At 37.3% G+C, this 18,823-nt stretch overlaps 1 protein-coding gene and 1 long non-coding RNA gene across 5 annotated transcripts in view; one reads left to right on the top strand and one right to left on the bottom strand.

Annotated features, from left to right (window-relative positions):
• The window catches only part of MDFIC (MyoD family inhibitor domain containing), a 132,848-nt gene that overhangs the window by 84,860 nt on the left and 29,165 nt on the right, over window positions 1-18,823 (bottom strand). The window lies entirely within an intron of this gene.
• Window positions 15,229-16,735, top strand: LOC118497149. The gene is made up of 2 exons (XR_004899690.1): window positions 15,229-16,204; window positions 16,345-16,735. It is a non-coding gene; the product is annotated as an uncharacterized LOC118497149 (long non-coding RNA).

Here is an 18,823-nt window from a genome sequence, read left to right as displayed (position 1 = left end):
ATTTCACACATTTTGTGTAATTAAAGGCCAATTAATATTTGTAATACAAGCAGAGGCTGATCCTTCTGAAGCTGTATCCCTTGTGAATGAGTTATAATGAACTACTGATGGGCAGTGAGTGGGGGAAGCATTTGAGAGAGCTTGGAGTTTTAGGCTTCCACAGGCCTTGCTCCTCCATAATATCCCCTGTTTCATTTTTTCAGCACTTCACATTTACCTAATCAACACACTAAATTTACGTTTTATTTTTTAAGTATATTTTATTGAGTATGCTATTACAGTTGTCCCAATTATTTTTCCCCTTTGACTCCCTCTGCCTGGTACCCCCATTCCCTCTAACACCCTCCCACCTCCCTTAGTTCATGCCCATAGGTCATGCACATAATTCTTTGGCTTCTCCATTTCCTATACTGTTCTTAATATCTGCCCTGTCTATTTTGTACTGCCAATTATGCTTCTTAAACCCTGTACCTTCCCCTGCATTCTCCTCTTTCCCCCTCCCCTCTGGTAACTCTACATGTGATCTCCATTTCTGTGATTCTGTTTCTGTTCTAGTTGTTGGCTTAGTGTTTGTTTTTGTTTTTTAGGTTCAGTTTTTGATAGTTGTGAGTTTGTTGTCATTTTATTTTTCATAGTTTTTGATCTTCTTCTTAGTTAAGTCCCTTTAACATTGCAGAAAGTAAGGGCTTGGTGATAATGAGTTCCTTTAACTTTACCTTATCTGGGAAGCACTTTATCTGCCCTTCCATTGTAAGTGATACCTTTACTGGATAGAGTGATCTAAGTTGTAGGTCCTTGCTTTTCATGACTTGGAATATTTCTTTCCAGTCCCTTCTTGCCTGCAAATTTTCTTTTGAGAAATCAGCTGATAGTTGTGAACTCCTTTGTAGGTAACTATCCCCTTTGCTCTTGCTGCTTTTTAGATTCTTTCCTTATCTTTAATCTCAGGGAATTTAATTATGATGTGTTTTGGCATAGCCCTCTTTGGGTCCAACTTGTTTAGTACTCTCTGAGTGACCCAGACTTGTATGTCTATTTTCTTCACCAAATTAGGGAAGATTTCTTTCATTTTTTTTTCAAATAAGTTTTCAATGTCTTGCTCTTCCTCTTCTTCCTTCTGGCACCCCTGTGATTTGGACACTGGAATCTTTATAGTTGTCCCAGAGGTTCCTCAGCTTCTCCTCATTTTTTTGAATTCTTGTTCTTCATTCTATTCTGATTGAATGTTTATTTCTTCCTCTGTTCCAAATCATTGATCTGAGCCTTGGTTTCCTTCCCTTCACTGTTGGTTCCCTATATATTTCCTTTATTTCACTTTGTATAGCCTTCATTTCTTCCTTCATTTTGCCAACCGAATCCAATTATTTCAGTAGGTGCTGATTACCAGTGTTTTGAACTTTACATCTCATAGGAGTCTATCTTCTTGTTGCTTAGTTCTTTTTGTAGAGTTTTGTTTGTTCTTTCATTTGGGCTATATTTCTTTGTCTTGGCACACCCAGTTATGTTGTAATGGTAGGGGCCTTACATATTCACCAGGGCAGGGCAACCCCTCTATGCTGCATTGTGGAGCTGTGGGGCAGAGGGGTCAGAGAGGGTACAATGATGCTGCTCAGCTCTCTCCCCACTTTCCATCCCTTTCCTGGCTTCCTACAGGCAGTTATTCCCTTTTAGATGCTGATTCCCGATGGGTGAGCAGGCTTGTGTACATTCTAGGATCCCTTGAGCCTCTCCAAAGGACTCTCCGGTGACACTGGGAGTTTATCCCACCACTGTGATCTGCACAGGTTTTTACAGCAGAGGTTTTGAGGCCATAGTTTCCCACTCTGGAACCCTAGGTTGCAGTTAGCTCTCCGTTATTGCTCCAGCTTATCCTCACACAAATGTGGCCCTGCCTGGTCCGCCAACCGGCACCTGGGCCTTTCTGGTCTGCCAGTTGCCATTGGTTGTCAGACTTCCATACAGTCTGATTTTCTGGCAGTTCTGGTTGTTTTCTGTTTTTTAAATTGGTTCATATCCTTCTTTTGGTTGTGGTAAGGAAGTGAAGCATATCACCCACACCTCCATCTTGCCAGTATCCCTAATATTTGTAATTCAACTGAATTGGTAAAATGATAATGTCAAATTTATTCATCACCATAGATCTCACACTAGTTTAATGAACATTTAGAAGATTATTACTGTTTCCAACAGTACAAAGAGCTATAAATAAACAACAAAACAACCACAAAAATCTTTAAAAAAAACTATAAGAGATCTTAGCACTTGAAAAAGAGACAGTAGAAATGCTCATTATACATGTTTTATATGTGTTGCTCACTTAAACTTTTTTTTATTTATTGACTTTTAGAAAGAAAAGAATGAGGGAGAGAAAAAGAAAGAGAAAGAGAGAGAGAGAGAGAAAGAGAGAGAGACTGATTTGTTTCCATTTATTTATGTATTCATTGATTGATTCTTATATGTACTTTTACCAGGGACTGAACCTGAAATTTGGTGTATCAGGGCAATGCTCCAAACAACTGAGCTACTTGGCCGAGGCTGTTAGTCATTCTTTTAACCAAATATTTATTGAACATCTACTGTGTATCAGATACAGTGCTAAGACTAAACAGAGATGAATAAAATGACATTAAACATGTAACTAAACAAATAATAAAAAGGCTATACAATATAAAAATTATAATGATGCTATAAAGAAAAAGTATTACTATTAGAAAGAATAACAAGGCAAACATTTTGGTTTGAATAGCTAGACGACAGCATTTCAACAGAGACTGAGGGGAAGAACCTTCAAGAGGAATGAGTATAGGGTTTAGGTCAGACTAATAACACGGCCAAGCCCTGAACGAACCGGTCAACAATTTATTGAACCTGTTGGAAAAGCCAGTGTGGCTAAAGATATCTAACATGACCATATATTTATTGCCCAATTAAAATTATAAACATTTACAATATATTAGAAAACTCATAGAATGTGCTTCTATAAACCTTTCCTCACATTTTCTTCCAGATGTTGTACTTCTTTACTATATAAGTAAATTACTATAATAAATTATTTACTTGCAAGCCCACTCTCAGTATAACTGACCAGAAGTTGGCTTAAATATTTATAGTCAGTCAAGATACTTCCATTAAAAGAGTTCTGAGGAAGTTACATAAAGGTAACTTCTATAAACATAAAATACAAAACACAATTGAACAGTCAAGAAACACTTAGAAGAAATCTTATCCTTTAATACTTTCCAAGAAAAAAAACACAACCATTTTTCCTCAATGTACACCAGTCTCTTTATATTAAATTGGGTGAAAAGTTGTTCTGAGACTAGAGAAAATAGAATGAATTATTTTATGTTCTTTAATAATAAAATAATGGTTGTGAGGGAATCTGGCTTACTATTCTTAAGAATCTGCTCAAATTTTAGAAATGAGACTATCACTCTGTAGTTTATCTTTGTTTTATTCCAATTTCCTAAATCAGATTCTTTTATTAATTCAAACCTCTCTAACAGATCTTTCAACCTGTTTTCAACTCCACAGAGTTTATTGAACAACAAATACCCTTTAATAATACCTTGTGTGGTTCAAAAAATATATTCCTTCTCCAGGGATTCCCTATATCTCGCCTTGCTCACTCCCTTGGGGAATCATAATTCTATACTAGAAGCATAGATGGGTAGAATGCTGATGAAGAGAACTTTTTATCATAAAAGGCAAAACAGTTTAAGGGAAAACAAAATGCACAATTAGTGAATTGAACGAGTCTATCTACCTGGGGCCTTAAAAATTCCTTTTAACTCCTAGTAACTATTTTCTATAATATAGCCTTTTATATACCACAGAAACCACATTGTAGTTCACAAATTTTAGTGGTAACTATATATTTCACTGATAATCAAAGACCATTTTAAAAAATTATAGCCCTGCTTCTGTCAGAAACTACCTGATATCTTTGGACAAACGGTTTACCTTTTTCCTCTTCAATTTGTCAACTTAAGAAAACACAGACTGATTACATTGAACTCTGAGGCACCTTGTCTACTTTAATATGCAAGTGTATAAGATCCGTGATTCATTGTGAACATTAGAAAAACATTCCAAAAAAGAATTAGTGTAAGTATCCAATTCGTTGGGGGCTTGTAATTTAGAATCTAAGCCACTTCAATAACATCTAGTGACATAATTATTAAAAGTTTATTTTTCTAGAGAAAGAAGTATAAGATGTTGAAGGGTATGACCTGTTACTTATTTTTTTAAAGATTTATTTATTTATTTTTAGAGAGGGGAAGGGAGGGAGAAAGAGAGGGAAGAAATATCAATGTGTGGTTGCTTTTTGAGTGTCCCCTACTAAAGACCGTGGCCAGCAACCCAGCATGTGCTCTGGACTGGGAATCGAACCAGTGACCCACTTTGATTCACAGGCCGTCACTCAACATTGCCAAGGCTGAAGGTATGACACTTTAAATAAAAACTTTATTGGGGAACAAGATTAAGCTGAGGAGTAACAGTAATGATTGAGCACTTTTCTGTCCCCTACAGCCACACAATTACTAATTTAAGAAGGTTCATAGCCCCTGTTGTTTTTAGCCAGGTGTCAGGAGCGTCAGGGTAGCTTCTAGTGACAACAACAACCGAAAGGAAGTAAGATTAAATCTCTTTCATTATTTTTTCAAAATTGGAATAGTGAACAAAAAGAGAATATTAAACTAATATTTTCTCTGTTGGTTTATGATGTCTGCATCATGACCTTCAATGCTGAAAAGGAAAGGAAGATGGACCGGGTCTTGTCATTCAGGCAGTCAACTTCACTGAGTACCCTGTTGGTCTGTATGGACATTCACTCCCATGTTCTGCAATGCTAGGTGGCCCAGGGTCTGGAGCTTCCCTGGTTTAAATTATCCAGAGCGTCACTCTTATGACTTGTGAGGGTAGAAGAGAGAGTAGCTGCTCAGATTTGGGGGCTGGAGATGAACCAGAGGTTTAATTTTCTGTACTCAGACTTTTGAACTACATTTTCTCAATGTCTTAAATTCAGTGTCAGTTTCCAAGTGCCCCTCATGCCCCCAAATTTTGAGCCTTTTAGTATAGTACCATGACTGTTCAGATTAACATTTAGGTCCTGACTTCTCAGTTGCTACAAAGTCAGTTATTATTTCTCCATATACTTTATATCTTCTAGAAATATTCACTATCTATAATTCCTGTTTTTTCCTGCTCCAAACAATGGAATATATATGAATCTCCCATGTTGAAGAACACATGTTTTATTGTTTTCAAAACAAACAAAAAAAACTCAAGAAAATCCGGCAAAAATGTTTACAATTGTTAAATATGAATGGTTGGTACACTGGTGTTTGCAATATAAGTGTGTATATTTTAATTAATATCTAAAAGATTCATTATATTAACCAACTGTATGGTAAAATATATTTGTAAAAGATAAGGGTTGACAAGGGTTTGATCTCCAAAATATATAAACAACTCATGTGGCTCAACACCAGGAAAGACAAAAAAATTCAATAAAAAAATGGGCAAAAGACCTGAACAGACACTTCTCCAAGGACATACAGAGGTCTGTGGACATATGAAAGAATGCTCAGCATTACTAGCCTCCAAGAGATGCAAATTAAAACCACAATGAGACACCACTTCACACCGGTCAGAATGGCCATCATAAACAAATCAACAAACAAGTACTAGAGAGGTTGGGGGGAAAAGGGAACCCTAGTACATTATTGGTGGGAATGCAGACTGGTGCAGTCACCATGGGGAACTTTATGGAATTTCCACAAAAACTAAAAATGGAACTGTCTTTTGACCTGGCAATTTCACTGCTGGGATTATACTCTAAGAATCCTGAAACAACCGCGGGTCGTAAAATGGGCGGCTTGGATGGAGGGAGCATAATCCCCTTCCTCTATGCAGGGGAGAGAAATTCTTGAATCAGCGGAGGAACAGAGGAAGGAGCATACGATATTGCACATTTATGAAAACAGGACATCAAAAATTATAGCGGACATTGAAAAACCAGATGGTAAGAGACCTCAGGACAGGAGAAACCCAGGAATCAGCGCGGGGACCAAGGCGGTTGCAGCCCCCCAGGCCCGGTGCTCCCGGCTCTGCTTCAGGGCACCCGGGAGAGTGGAATCACTGCTACCTCCCCAGACAACAAGGATTGGACAACACCACTGGAGGCCTTGTTGCTTGAAGGCACAGAGAGGGGAGTTGGACTGGAGACAGTCACGCAGGGGTTGCAGGCACCCATGCATAGCCCTGGGAGGGGTGAGTGCCCCCAGCCTGCACAATCAGGGGTGGCCTGGACGTGCACCCACACCCCCAGCCCAGTGGGAGTGGTGGTTCTGTGGAAGACCCAGACCTCGCAGCCCTGAACAAGAAAGGGCACGGGTGTTCGAGGGTTTCTGGAGCCTGGGGGTGGTAAACTAGGGGGAGCATGCGCCCCTTCCAGATTTCCTGACTTCACACTGTGAACCAGAAGGGTCGTGGCGCTTCGGGGTTCCTGGAGCCCGAAACAGGGAACTGATGGAAGTGCAACCGCCCCTTCCGGATTCCCAGAGCTTGCACCATGAATCCAGAAAAGATGCCAGTGGTGTCCTGAGAATACGAGCCTGACATGGTGAAATTTGGGGAAGGGTGCTTCTCCATGCAATCCCCAGAACTTGCACCATGAATCCGGAAAAGACGCAGGAGCTCTGCAGGCCCTGGAGCCCAGGAGGACTGTGGCAGTGAGCTCCAGGGGAGCATACTTGGGAGTGCTCATACCCACATCAATGGACCTGCAGGGGGACCTTGGATCATCTTTGATGGAGAGCAGGGATCTGCTCTGAGGAGAGCGCACTGCAGGCCCTGGGGGACAGGCCAGAGAGACTGAGGTGTGTAGTTCTGACTGGGAAAGAGTGAAAAGCATTCCAAACACCCCTCAGCCTGCTGAAGTCAGCAAGACCAGAAAAACTGGTTTGGCCAGTTAGAAAACAACAAGAGGGTTTTTTTGTTGTTGTTTTTGTGTGTGGTGTATTTTTTTTTGGCTGTTGTTGTGTTGATTGTTTGATATTACCTTGTTTTTAAGTGGCTTTTACTTTTAATTCTTATTATTTTATATCTCTCAATTCCTTATGTTTCTCTTCCTTTCCATCCAAGTATTATTCCTTCCACTCCAAATTTATTTCTCCTGCATTCATCTGCTTTTTTCCCCTTTCTTTCATTTTTGAGCCTGAAAAGTTACTGCTAATTGTCTTATCTTCTCTCACTTTTCTGACATTTTGTATTTTAAGAGTACGTTGGTATTCTTTTTCTTTCTGTATAATCTTTTTTTTGCTTGGCTGGTTATACTGTCGTTTGATAGGTTTCCCCCTGTAATCTCAGTCACAGTGTGTTGATAATTTACTGTCCTTCCTTTGTGTTCCATTAGTACATCTCTCAAAGTTCTATACTCTTTTATTCTTATTATCTAGATCTCAAGATTCTGCAACATGATTGTGCTTTAATATTACTGTAAAAAAGACCTAGTTCATACAATTGTAAATACTACACAACACACCTCCCTGATCTCAGCCCACTTTGAAATTTCCATGAACTATATATTGTGGGGGTTGTCTCGATCCTTTTACAAACTACTCCTTTTACTAATCTGTATTCCCACCCTACCTCAACAATCTGACCTCCCCACATCTCACAGCCTTTCTAGATCCAACTAACAATCCTGTTCGTCCCCAATAAGACTCTTACCTTCTTTCAAATCCTTTCTAAAACGTGGCTAGTGGGGTAAGAAGATTCACGGTTAACACTATACATAGCCAAAGAATATCCCATCTACTTCTCTACTGGCTGCTACTGTAAATATCAGAATACTGTCTTGCTGTCTTACTCCTCCAACTGATCACAAAAACAAAAGGGGGAAGCTGTGAAACACCAAGGTACATGAAGGAGAGTGCACCACTAAAATCTCACAGGTATTCGGCCATAGAAGTTCACACCACAAACCCAGGGAACAAGAACAGATCAATTAAGAAACAGAGGCTAACAAGAAGAGTCTCATGAACAATGACAAGACAAAGAAAACAATCACCAAGTGAAGGGAAAGGAGGAAGACTCAGAAAGATGCTAAATGAATACAGGCAACCCAACTATCAAATATTGAGTTCAAAACAATGATTATCAGGAAGCTCAATGAATTCACAATGAGCTACAGAAATGACAGGGAAGCTACAATGAACTCGCTGCAAACTATATCAGCATGAAAAAGAAATTGAAACTATCAACAAGGGCCAAGAGGAAATTGAAGAATACAATTTCTGAACAGTAGAACAAAGTAGAAGAATTAAAAGTAGGATCAATGAAACAGAAGACCAGATTAGTTATTGGACGACAAAGTAGAAAAACACACCCAGAAAGAGCAAGAAAAGGAAAAGAGGCTCAGAAAGACCAAAGAGGGATTAAGAGAAATGCAAAACAATATGAAATGTAATAATATCCTTAAAATAGGGATACCAGAAGGAGAAGAAGAAGAAGAGCAAGGGATTGAAAACCTATTTGAAAAAGTAATGAGGGAAAACTTCCCTAATTTGTTGAGAGAAAAAGTCAAACAAATCCAGGGAACACAGAGAGTCCCAATCAAGGGGAACACAAAGAGGCCCACTGAAAGACACATCATCATTAAAACGGCAAAATTTCAACACAAGGACAGAATATTAAAGGCAGCAAATGAAAAACAGGAAGTCACATACAAGTCACATAACCCCAATAAGGCTAACAGCTGACTTCTCAATGGAAATACTCTAAGCCAGAAGAGAATGGCAAGAAATATTCCCGGTAATGAGAATCAGAGGTCTGCAATCAGGGCTACTTTACCCATCAAGGCTCTCAGGCAAGATTGAAGGCCAAATAAGAAGCTTCCCAGACAAAAGATGTCTAAAAGAATACACCTCCATGAAACCAGCTCTGAAAGAGATGCTAAAGGGCCTGCTTTAAGGAAAAAAAAAAGGAAAAGAGAGAGAGAGAGAGGAACACACGTACAAAAATGGCCATGAATAAGTACTTATCAATAATAACCTTAAATGTAAATGGATTAAATGTTCCAATCAAAAGACATAGAATAGCTGAATGGATAAGAAAATAGTGACCCACACACATGCTGCCTACAAGAAACCCACCTCAAGAGAAAAGACCTGCACAGACTGAAAGTGAAAGGCTGGAAACAAATTTTCCAAGAAAATGGACAGGAAAAAAAAAGCCAGGGTAGCAATACTCATATCTGACAAAACAGACTTCCAAATAAGGGCCATAAGAGAGACCCAAAGAGTCACTTCATAATACTTAAGGGAAGAATCCACCAATAAGACGTAAATATTGTACATATATATGCACACCCAACATAGGAGCACCCAAATACATAAAGAAAATCTTAGAGGAGTTCAAGAAAGATATTGAGAGCAACACAATTACAGTGGGGGACTTTAACACCCCAAGGTCAAAAATGGACAGATCTTCCGAACAAAATATCAACAAAGATATTGTGGCATTGAACAATACCCTTGATGAAATGGATTTACAGATATACACAGAGCTCCCCATCCAAAAGAAGCTAAATACACATCATTTTCAAATTTACAGAGAACATTTTCAAAGATAGACCACATGATAGGACACAAAACAAGCCTCAACAATTTGTAAAAAATTGAAATCATACCACACATTTTCTAACATCACAAGGGCCTGAAGCTAGAAACCAACCCCAAGGAAAAAAAAAACCTAAAACACTCAAAATCATGGAGATTAAACAGCATGCTATTAAACAATGAAAGGGTCAACACTGAAATTAGGGAAGAAACCAAAAGGTTTCTGGAAACAAATGAAAATGAACTCACAAAAACCCCAAATTTATGGGACATAGCTAAGGCAGTGCAAAGAGGGAGTTTATAGAGATACAGGCCTACCTAAAAAAAAGAAACATTTCAAACAAACATCCTAATCCTGAGTCTACAAGAACTTGAGGAACAACAACAAAGATAGCCCAGAGCAAGTAGAAGGAAGAAAATAACCAGATCAGAGCAGAATTAAATGACATAGAGACTAAAAGCACCATTCCAAGGATCAATGAATCCAACAGCTGGTTCTTTGAAAAAGATAAACAAAATCGACAAGCCTTTAAGCAGGCTCATCAAGAAAAAAAGAGAGAAGACACAAATAAACACAATCAGAAATAAAAGAGGAGAGATTACAACAGATACCACAGAGACATAAAGGACTATAAGAAATTACTACAACGAACTGTATGCCAAGAAATTTGAAAACCTAGGTGAAATGGACACATTTCTACAAAAATATGATCTTCCAAACCTCAATGAAAAAGAAGCACAAATCCTGAACAGACCAATAACAGCAAAAGAAATTGAACCAGTAATCAAAAAACTCCCAACACACAAAAGCCCTGGACCAGATGCTTTCACAGGAGAATTCCACAAAGCATTTAAGAAAGAGATAACCCCTATTCTTCACAGACTATTCCAAAAAATTCAAGAAGATGGGAAGACTCCTAAACTCTTTTTATGAGGCCAAATCATCCTAATTCCAAAACCAGATAAAAACACAACAAAGAAAGAAAAGTTCAGGCCAATATCACTGATGAACATTGATGCTAAAATCCTCAACAAAATACTGGCAAAATGCATCCAACAATACATTACAAAGATCATACACAATGATTAAGTGGGATTCATTCCAGGGATGCAAGGATGGTACAATATTCACAAATCGGTAAATGTAATACATCCCATAAACAAAAGCAAAGACAAAAACCACATGATCATATCAATAGATGCAGATAAGCATTTGATAAGGTACAGCACCCATTTATGATAAAAAAAACACTTGGCAAAGCAGTAATAAAGGGAGCATTCCTTAACATAATAAAGGCCATATATGAGAGACCTACAGCCAACATCATCATCAGTGGGCAAAAATTAAAATCTTTCCACTAAGATCAGGAAACAAGGCAAGGCTGTCCACTTTCACCACTTCTATTCAATATAGTACTGGAAGTTTTAGCCACAGTGATCACACAAGACGAAGAAATAAAACACATCCAAACTGGAAAGGAGGAAACAAAACTGTCACTGTTTGCAGATGACATGATAGTGTACATAGAAATCCTATAGAATGCACCAAAAAAACTGCTTGACCTAATAAATGAATTTGGAAAATCAGTGGGATATAAAGTCAATATCCAGAAATCAAAGGCATTTCTGTACACCAACAATGAAACAGCAGAAGCAGAAAATCAAGAAAAAAATCCCATTTGAAATAGAAAAAGAAAAATAAAATACCTGGGAATAAAGCTAACCAAAGAGGTAAAAGATCTGTATTCAGAAAACTACATAACACTCAGGAAAGAAATCAAGAAACACACAAACAAATAGAAACATATATCATGGTCATGGATTGGAAGAATTAACATCATCAAAATGGACATACTACCCAAGCAGTTTACACATTCAATGCAATTCCCATTAAAGTACCAATGGTTTATTTCACAGACATATAACAAACACTTCAAAAATTTATATGGAACCATAAATGACCTCGAATAGCTGCTGCAATTTTGAGAAAGAAGAGTAAGTAGGAGGATCACAATACCTGACACTAAACTATACTACAAGGCCACTGTAATCAAAACAGCCTGGTACTGGCATAAAAACAGGCACATGGACCAATGGAACAGAACAGAGAGCCCAGAAATAAACCCAAGTCTGTGTGGTCAACTATATTGACAAAGCGGGCAGCAACAGAAAATGGAGTAACAATAGCCTCTTCAACAAATGTGTTGGGAGAATTGGACAGCTACATGCAAAAAAAAAAAAAATGAAATTAGAGCACCAACTTACACCTTACACAAAAATAAATTCAAGGTGGATAAAAGACTTAAATATAAAACGTGACACCATTAAAGTCCTAGAGGAGACATAGGTAGGAAAATCTCAGATATTTCACGAAGAAACTTTTTTACTGACATGTCCCCTAGAGCAAGGGACATAAAGGAAAGAATAAACAAATGGGACCTCATCAAAATAAAAAGCTTCTGCACAGCTAAATAAAACAGTATCAATGTAAAAAGAGAACCAACTGTATGGGAAAACATATTTACCCATGATACCTCAGACAAGGGTTTAATCTCCAAAATATATAAAGAACTTACATGACTGCACTCTAAGAAGACAAGCATCCCAATTAAAAATGGGCAAAGGACTTGAACAGACACTTCTCCAAGGAGGACATACAGAGGATCCAAAGACACATGAAAAGATGTTCAATATCCCTAGCTAACAGAGAGATGCAAATTGAAACCACAATGAGATACCACTTCACACCAGTGAGAATGGCCATCATAAACAAAGCAACAAACAACATGTGTTGGAGAGGTTGTGGAGAAAAGGGGACCCTAGTGCACTGTTGGTGGGACTGCAGACTGGTACAACCACTATTGAAGGCAGTATGGAACTTCCTCAGAAAACTAAAAATGGATCTGCCTTTTGACCCAGCAATTCCACTGCTGGGACTGTATCTTAAGAACACTAAAACACCAATACAAAAGAGCCTTTGCACCCGATGTTCATAGCTGCACAATTTACAATAGGTAAGTGCTGGAAGCAACATAGATGCTCATCAGTAAATGAATGGATCAAAAAACTATGGTACATTTACACAATGGAATTCTATGCAGCAGAAAGAAAGAAGGAGCTCCTACCCTTTGCAACAGCATGGATGGAGCTAGAAAGCATTTGCTAAGCGAAATAAGCCAGGCAGTGAAAGACAAATACCATATGATCTCACCTTTAACAGAAACCTAAACAAGAAACAAAGAAACAAGCAAAATATAACCAAAGACACTGAAATAGAGGACAGGGTGACAGTGACCAGAGGGAGAGAAGAGGGAATTTCAGGGGAGAGTGGGAAGGGTTTACAGGAACAAATTTAAAGGACACATGGACAAAAACTAAGGGGAGGGTGGTAATGAGAGGGAAGTGGGGAGGGTTGGTGAGTGGGCCGGAATAAGAGTAAAAGGGAGAAAACTGTACTTGAACAATGATTAAAATAAAAAAAAAAGAATCATGAAACACTGATTCAAAACAACCTATGCACCCCAGTATTCATAGCAGTATTATTTATAATAGTCAACTGCTACAAACAATCTAAGTGCCCATTAGTAAATGAGTGGATCAAAAACTGTGGTACATTTACACAATGGAATAGTATGCAGCTGAAAGAAATAACTCCTGCCCTTCATGACAGCAGGGATGGAACTGGAGAGTATTATGCTAAGTGAAATAAGCCAGGGCTGCCAAAGACAAATGCCATTTGAGCTCACCTATGAGGAACCTAATTAACAAACAAACAAATGAATAAAATAGAGCTAGAGACATGGAAATGAAAAACAAGCTCACAGTGACCAGAGGGGAGGGGCGAGGGGACTAATGGGCAAAAGAAAGGGAAGGGTCAAGTCAAGGAACATGTATAAAGGACCCATGGGCAAGGACAAGGGGGCACAGGGATTGAAAGTGGGAGGTGGTGGGTTGGGCTGGGGAGAGTAATGGGGGAAAAATGGAGACAACTGTAATTGAACAACAATAAAATTTTTTAATTGAAAATTAATTTTAAAATAGAGGGTTCTAGTGAGTGCAATGAACTCTTATTTCTTAACATTTTTATGGGTAATTCTGTTGTTTTTTTTACTTTTGTGTTTAGGATCATATAAATAAGCTATCATGTGAATACAACACTCTTCCCTCTAACTCCTGGATGAGAAGGAGAATATCCAAAGGGTTATGCTCTACTTTTCTCTGCCAGGTTCTCTCTGTAGTATCCCTGGATCAATCTGAAAATGCAATTAGGAAATAAGTGCCATTCTTGCCAAAGTATAACTCAGGGTGATCCTTTACTTCTTCCTTTAACCTAGATGCTAGTTATTCTTATCACTGTGTACCAGTAATAACCACCTAAAAACTTAGACTTATCATTGTCAACTACATTTTCATGTTGGACCCTTCACCAACCTCATGAGGTAGTGAAAGAATGGAATGCCTCCATTTTATTCTAAAGATGCAGAGGTTAAAGTTGAAAGACAAAAGTGACTTGCCACATATTCCATGGTTAGTAAATTTTAGGGAGGACTAGAATCCAAATTATAGCACTCCACACCTCACCTTCTCTTCATATACACAAGCTTGCTCTAAGCATTAGTATTATATGCTGCACCTTTATTATATCTGACCAGAAGACTCATTCCTGTCAAAAATGGAACTGGCTGAAAAGTAAGTCAAGCTTTTGGCCATTATTTCATTTCCAGTTCCCTCCCACCAAATGCTTTTTTTTTGGGGGGGGGGGGGTATTTAGAATATATGAGTTGAGCTCATTGGCTTGGCACATGTATACCTTCCCTTATGTAAAAAAACACCATGCTATGTTTACACTGAGGTCAGTGACACCTCCGGTTCTTCTAAAGTCTTCATACATAATCATTAACAGTATATGAGATTTCAGCATTTTTCAGTGCATGCTGGAACAGACTGCATCAGGCCCAACTGAATGGAAATATCTCAGTTAAAACAGCCCTGATGAAGATTTACAAAAATTATCTGAATAGTGATAATTTTCCAAGGAACTGAGTTTTAATATTTTTGCTAAAAAATATCATAGAGATTCTCTTGAACATAGGCCATCCACAATTATTTCCACATTTATATTAATATTCAGAGAAGTGAAAACAACACTGTACCAGCAATTAAAGGAGAAAAAGATTTTTAAAAATCCCAAAATGTTTAAGGTCATACTTACTCCCCAAGAAATGCTATTCTAGGACTACAAACTACACAAAAACCACCCATTTTTTTCAGTTCATTGTAATTTAGAGTTTCATACACTGAAATGGGCACTAAAATATGTCATTATTACTGACCAAGCTATAATTGCACCTACTCTCTCTCAGAGCTGTAGATTCTCACTCTATGAGCATAGTTATCCTATTTTGTTTTTTAAGTCCAAGAAGTGGCTTGGTTGTTTTTCGTGAAAAAAATTCAAAAATGAGCACTCCCACATATGCGTGCTTTTTGCACACTAAATATGCACTCTTGGAGTTGTTCCATTTATATGTTTTTACTTTAACATACTTTTACTTTCATTTATTTTAGGCTTACTGGGACAAGGAACTGATCATGTACCCAATGTTTATCAAAATAAAGAAACCTGAGAAAGATGCTGAACAAGGAGTGATGATTCCTTGGCTAAGTAATGCACTCCCTTTCTCAGGAAGAAAACTTTTGAACATATTTAAGATAATGATAAACTGCACCAATTTCAGAGGGCAAAAGATGAGAAGGTACAGTATTTTGTTTGTGTGTCTCAAAAACTCAGGGGTAGTTAGTAAACTGTGCTTGCATTAGCCTTTATACTACATAAACTGTGTATATTATAGCCTATTTTCCACAATAAAACTGGTAGATACTCTGTGCAAGAACAGTTTAGTTTGGAATGTTTATTTCTGATAGCAAAGCAATTCCTTCTACAGAGGCAGTTTTATCACTTTCACTTAATAAAATGAATTTATTCCAAACTCTGTTGCCCCCTTCTTTGCTCAGAATATATTTATTCCACAATTCTAAATCTTCTTACTCTGTAAATGCTTATTTTTCTGCAGATCCATTATCCAGTATTTTATAAAATAAAAATTCTTAATAACTAAATGACCATCCTTTTAAGTGCTTAAATATAGTGATTCCAATTATTATTTTATTGGCTGCAAACAATGGTGCTTGCAGTTGAATAGTACCAATGTTTTCTCAGCAGGACTATAAATATGTGTTATTCTTCCTCTTTAAGTAACTAGTCCTAAGTGAACAAACTATAAACTTTTATATAGTAAGAATGGTTTAAAGCTTCCCCTAATAAATCTTCTCAGTCTTAGGCTATACTTCCATACCACTGAAAGAAATAGCTGATTTTGCACAAGTTTTGAAATACAGTGTTTTCCAAAGTATATGCTTCATCAGCAATTTATTTTAACATCCACATCTCCCTCTCAAAGGGAATTCAAACTAATTATGTATTGTCCCAAATGCCTAGATACCATTGATACCATATGAATTCATATATTATTCAAAAAGCTGGTTTTTTACTTATTAATATGATTCTTATTAGGTAAACTGTATCTCTATTATAACAGACTTTGTTTTACCCAAGAACAAACTCTAGCTATAACAGTTAGTGAAATATTATTTCCAACATAGCTACAAACGCTTCATTGGAAAGCTGCTTATTCCACAGATTTTTACCCAAAAGAGATAGGTTACTCCAATTCTAGAGAGAGTGTCAAAAGATGAAAGAAGTAGACATGTATTTCTTCAGAGAAACAAGCAAAATGATTTCTATTCTTAAAAAATAATTTGGCTCATGTAACATAAAACTTGATTTTGGTTTAATATATCAAAATCCTAATAAAATAATTCCTATAGCTACATCAAGTTTTAGATTTTAAATCCTTTCATTGTGTCCCCAATCTTATTGTGCTATTTAATGAGGCAACAAGAACAAATTATAATAGTTTCTTTCCAATATCATAAAACTTGAATTAAATGTATACATTTGTACCACAAAAAGAACAGCAGATGCTAAGATTCTCTCTCTTGCAATGAAACCAATTTCTCATGGAAGCAATGAGTAAATGATTCTGAAAACTTAAAAAAAGTCTTTTTTTCTAAGATATCAAGTATACATTAAGACAAGGAATTGTCTTGAATTTATCACAACAAAGATGAAATTCTGAAGGAGTACAGTATATTACAATTTTCTCAAGTTTTTCTCACGTAACACAGAGACAAGGTATAGCCACATCACTAAGAGCATTATGCCAATAATCTTCAACTAAGGAAGTGTATATTTGGAAATTATTGTCATTCTACCACTCTTAATGATGTGGCTATACATTGCCTTTGAATGTTTGTCTTTAAATTAGGTAATAATTTGGGAAAACAGCCACCTCCCCTTTGATTTTAATGCAATCTTTAGGAGACCATAAACACCACAATTCAATGTATTTCCCTCTACTCTGCCCCTGATTTGAGACTCATTTCTGGATAATCAGAGTATTAGTTAGCTATGTAGCTATAGACTTTTCTGAGTTCAGTATCATCTATCTATAGATAATTCATATCCCATTTGCCTGATAAAGTTTCTGATAACCAAAGTTAGATCATCAATTTGAAAATTTTCATTAATTGTAAAAAACTCTAATAACATTGTTAGTATTACTAATAAAAAGCATCTTTTGATATGAACAAACTGTAGACTAAGAAAATTAACTCTTTAAGAAACTCAAAGATAGTCATCCACGTTTTAAGGCAAATAATTACAGCTTAACCAATTCAAAGCTATCAGTCTCCTACACAGGAGCCAAACATAGTCAAAAGACACAGATTTTCATTTATTCAACAATTAAAATATAAGTATTAGGGACAAACTCTGAGCATGGCCCTGGGCTATGTACCGTGAGAGCCACAGAGATGAATGAAACGTCAATCCTGCCTCTAAGGAGCCTTCAGTTCAGTGATGGGGAAGAGGCAATGTGCACTGTAATTTTGAAATTAATGAGTTCTTTAGGAGCGATGAAGATAAACACTGTGAGTCCAGATGGGAAAATACTGTGATTTCCAGGGTGAAATCACAGAAGGCCTACTCATGAGGTTGGAGATATGGGGAGAGAAGTAACAAGATGTAGCTTGGGAGAAGGAAAAAGCTGTACATGTAACGGGAAATGCAAAGAATACACGTTCACTGTGGCAAAAGCTAATAAAAAGAAGTAGTGGAGGAAAGAGTAAAATTTATTTTATCCCCACAGTCATCCAGAATTGTCTACTGAAAGTTTACTGTGGTACTGGAATGATGCTAATTGCTGGGGAGGCAACTTAAAGCCAGCAGATATTAAACATGTAGTAGAAAAAAATAAATTTCAAATTATGACAATGGCTAGAAAGAAAAGGGTGCCACAAGAAATAAAGAAATTTACTTTATATTGAGAGGTCTGAGAAAATCTCTTTTCAGAAATGACAGTTAAGCCCTGGAGGGAGACCTGGTATGTAAAAGCCCAGAGTCAGAAAGCAACTTTAGGCATTGGAGGCACTGAAAGGAAACCTGTGCTGTTAGAGAAACAGAAAGAGGGAAGAGGAGAGTGGCAGAAGTGGGATGGAATTTCAAGTAAGAATCGTATCCTGTCAAATGCTACAGAAAGAGTGAGGACTGAGAAGAGATCCTTGGACAAATTGGGACAAGGGATATATCAAGTTCAAAAGACTATTTTAGTTCCATGCAAGGCAGATATAAAGATGCACTAAGGCATCAGCCACAAACCCCAGCATTGGTGTTAATATATACATGTACCCAGGAGCTGGTGTTAATATAACCTAAAATATCTCAGTGATAAAGGAATTAGAATATCATCTGAATCTTTATAATAAGATGTAATAAATCAAAAGGCAAGAAGGGACCAAAAAAAAGAAAATCAACTAGAAACTAAAATACAGCTGAGTAGTAGAGATGATTCAGTTGAGATGAGAGAACACACATTTATACTACAGCTAATCCCTCTGTTATATAACATTTTTTCCTCTGTGATCCACAGTCCCTGGAACCTCAACTGAGAAGACTGATGGTGTGGTCTGTTACCTTCATTTTATCATAAACTTGGAAGATATGGCATAAGATCATAGAATTTAGAGGATAATGAAAGATCATTTCTAGGTCCTCCTAGATAGCCAGGAAAAAAAAAAAA

This window comes from Phyllostomus discolor, chromosome 10 (assembly GCF_004126475.2).
Source record: "Phyllostomus discolor isolate MPI-MPIP mPhyDis1 chromosome 10, mPhyDis1.pri.v3, whole genome shotgun sequence".
Taxonomy (NCBI): Eukaryota; Metazoa; Chordata; class Mammalia; order Chiroptera; family Phyllostomidae; genus Phyllostomus; species Phyllostomus discolor.
The sequence above is the reverse complement of the archived record's forward strand: the minus strand, read 5'-3'. Positions and strand labels throughout refer to the sequence as shown.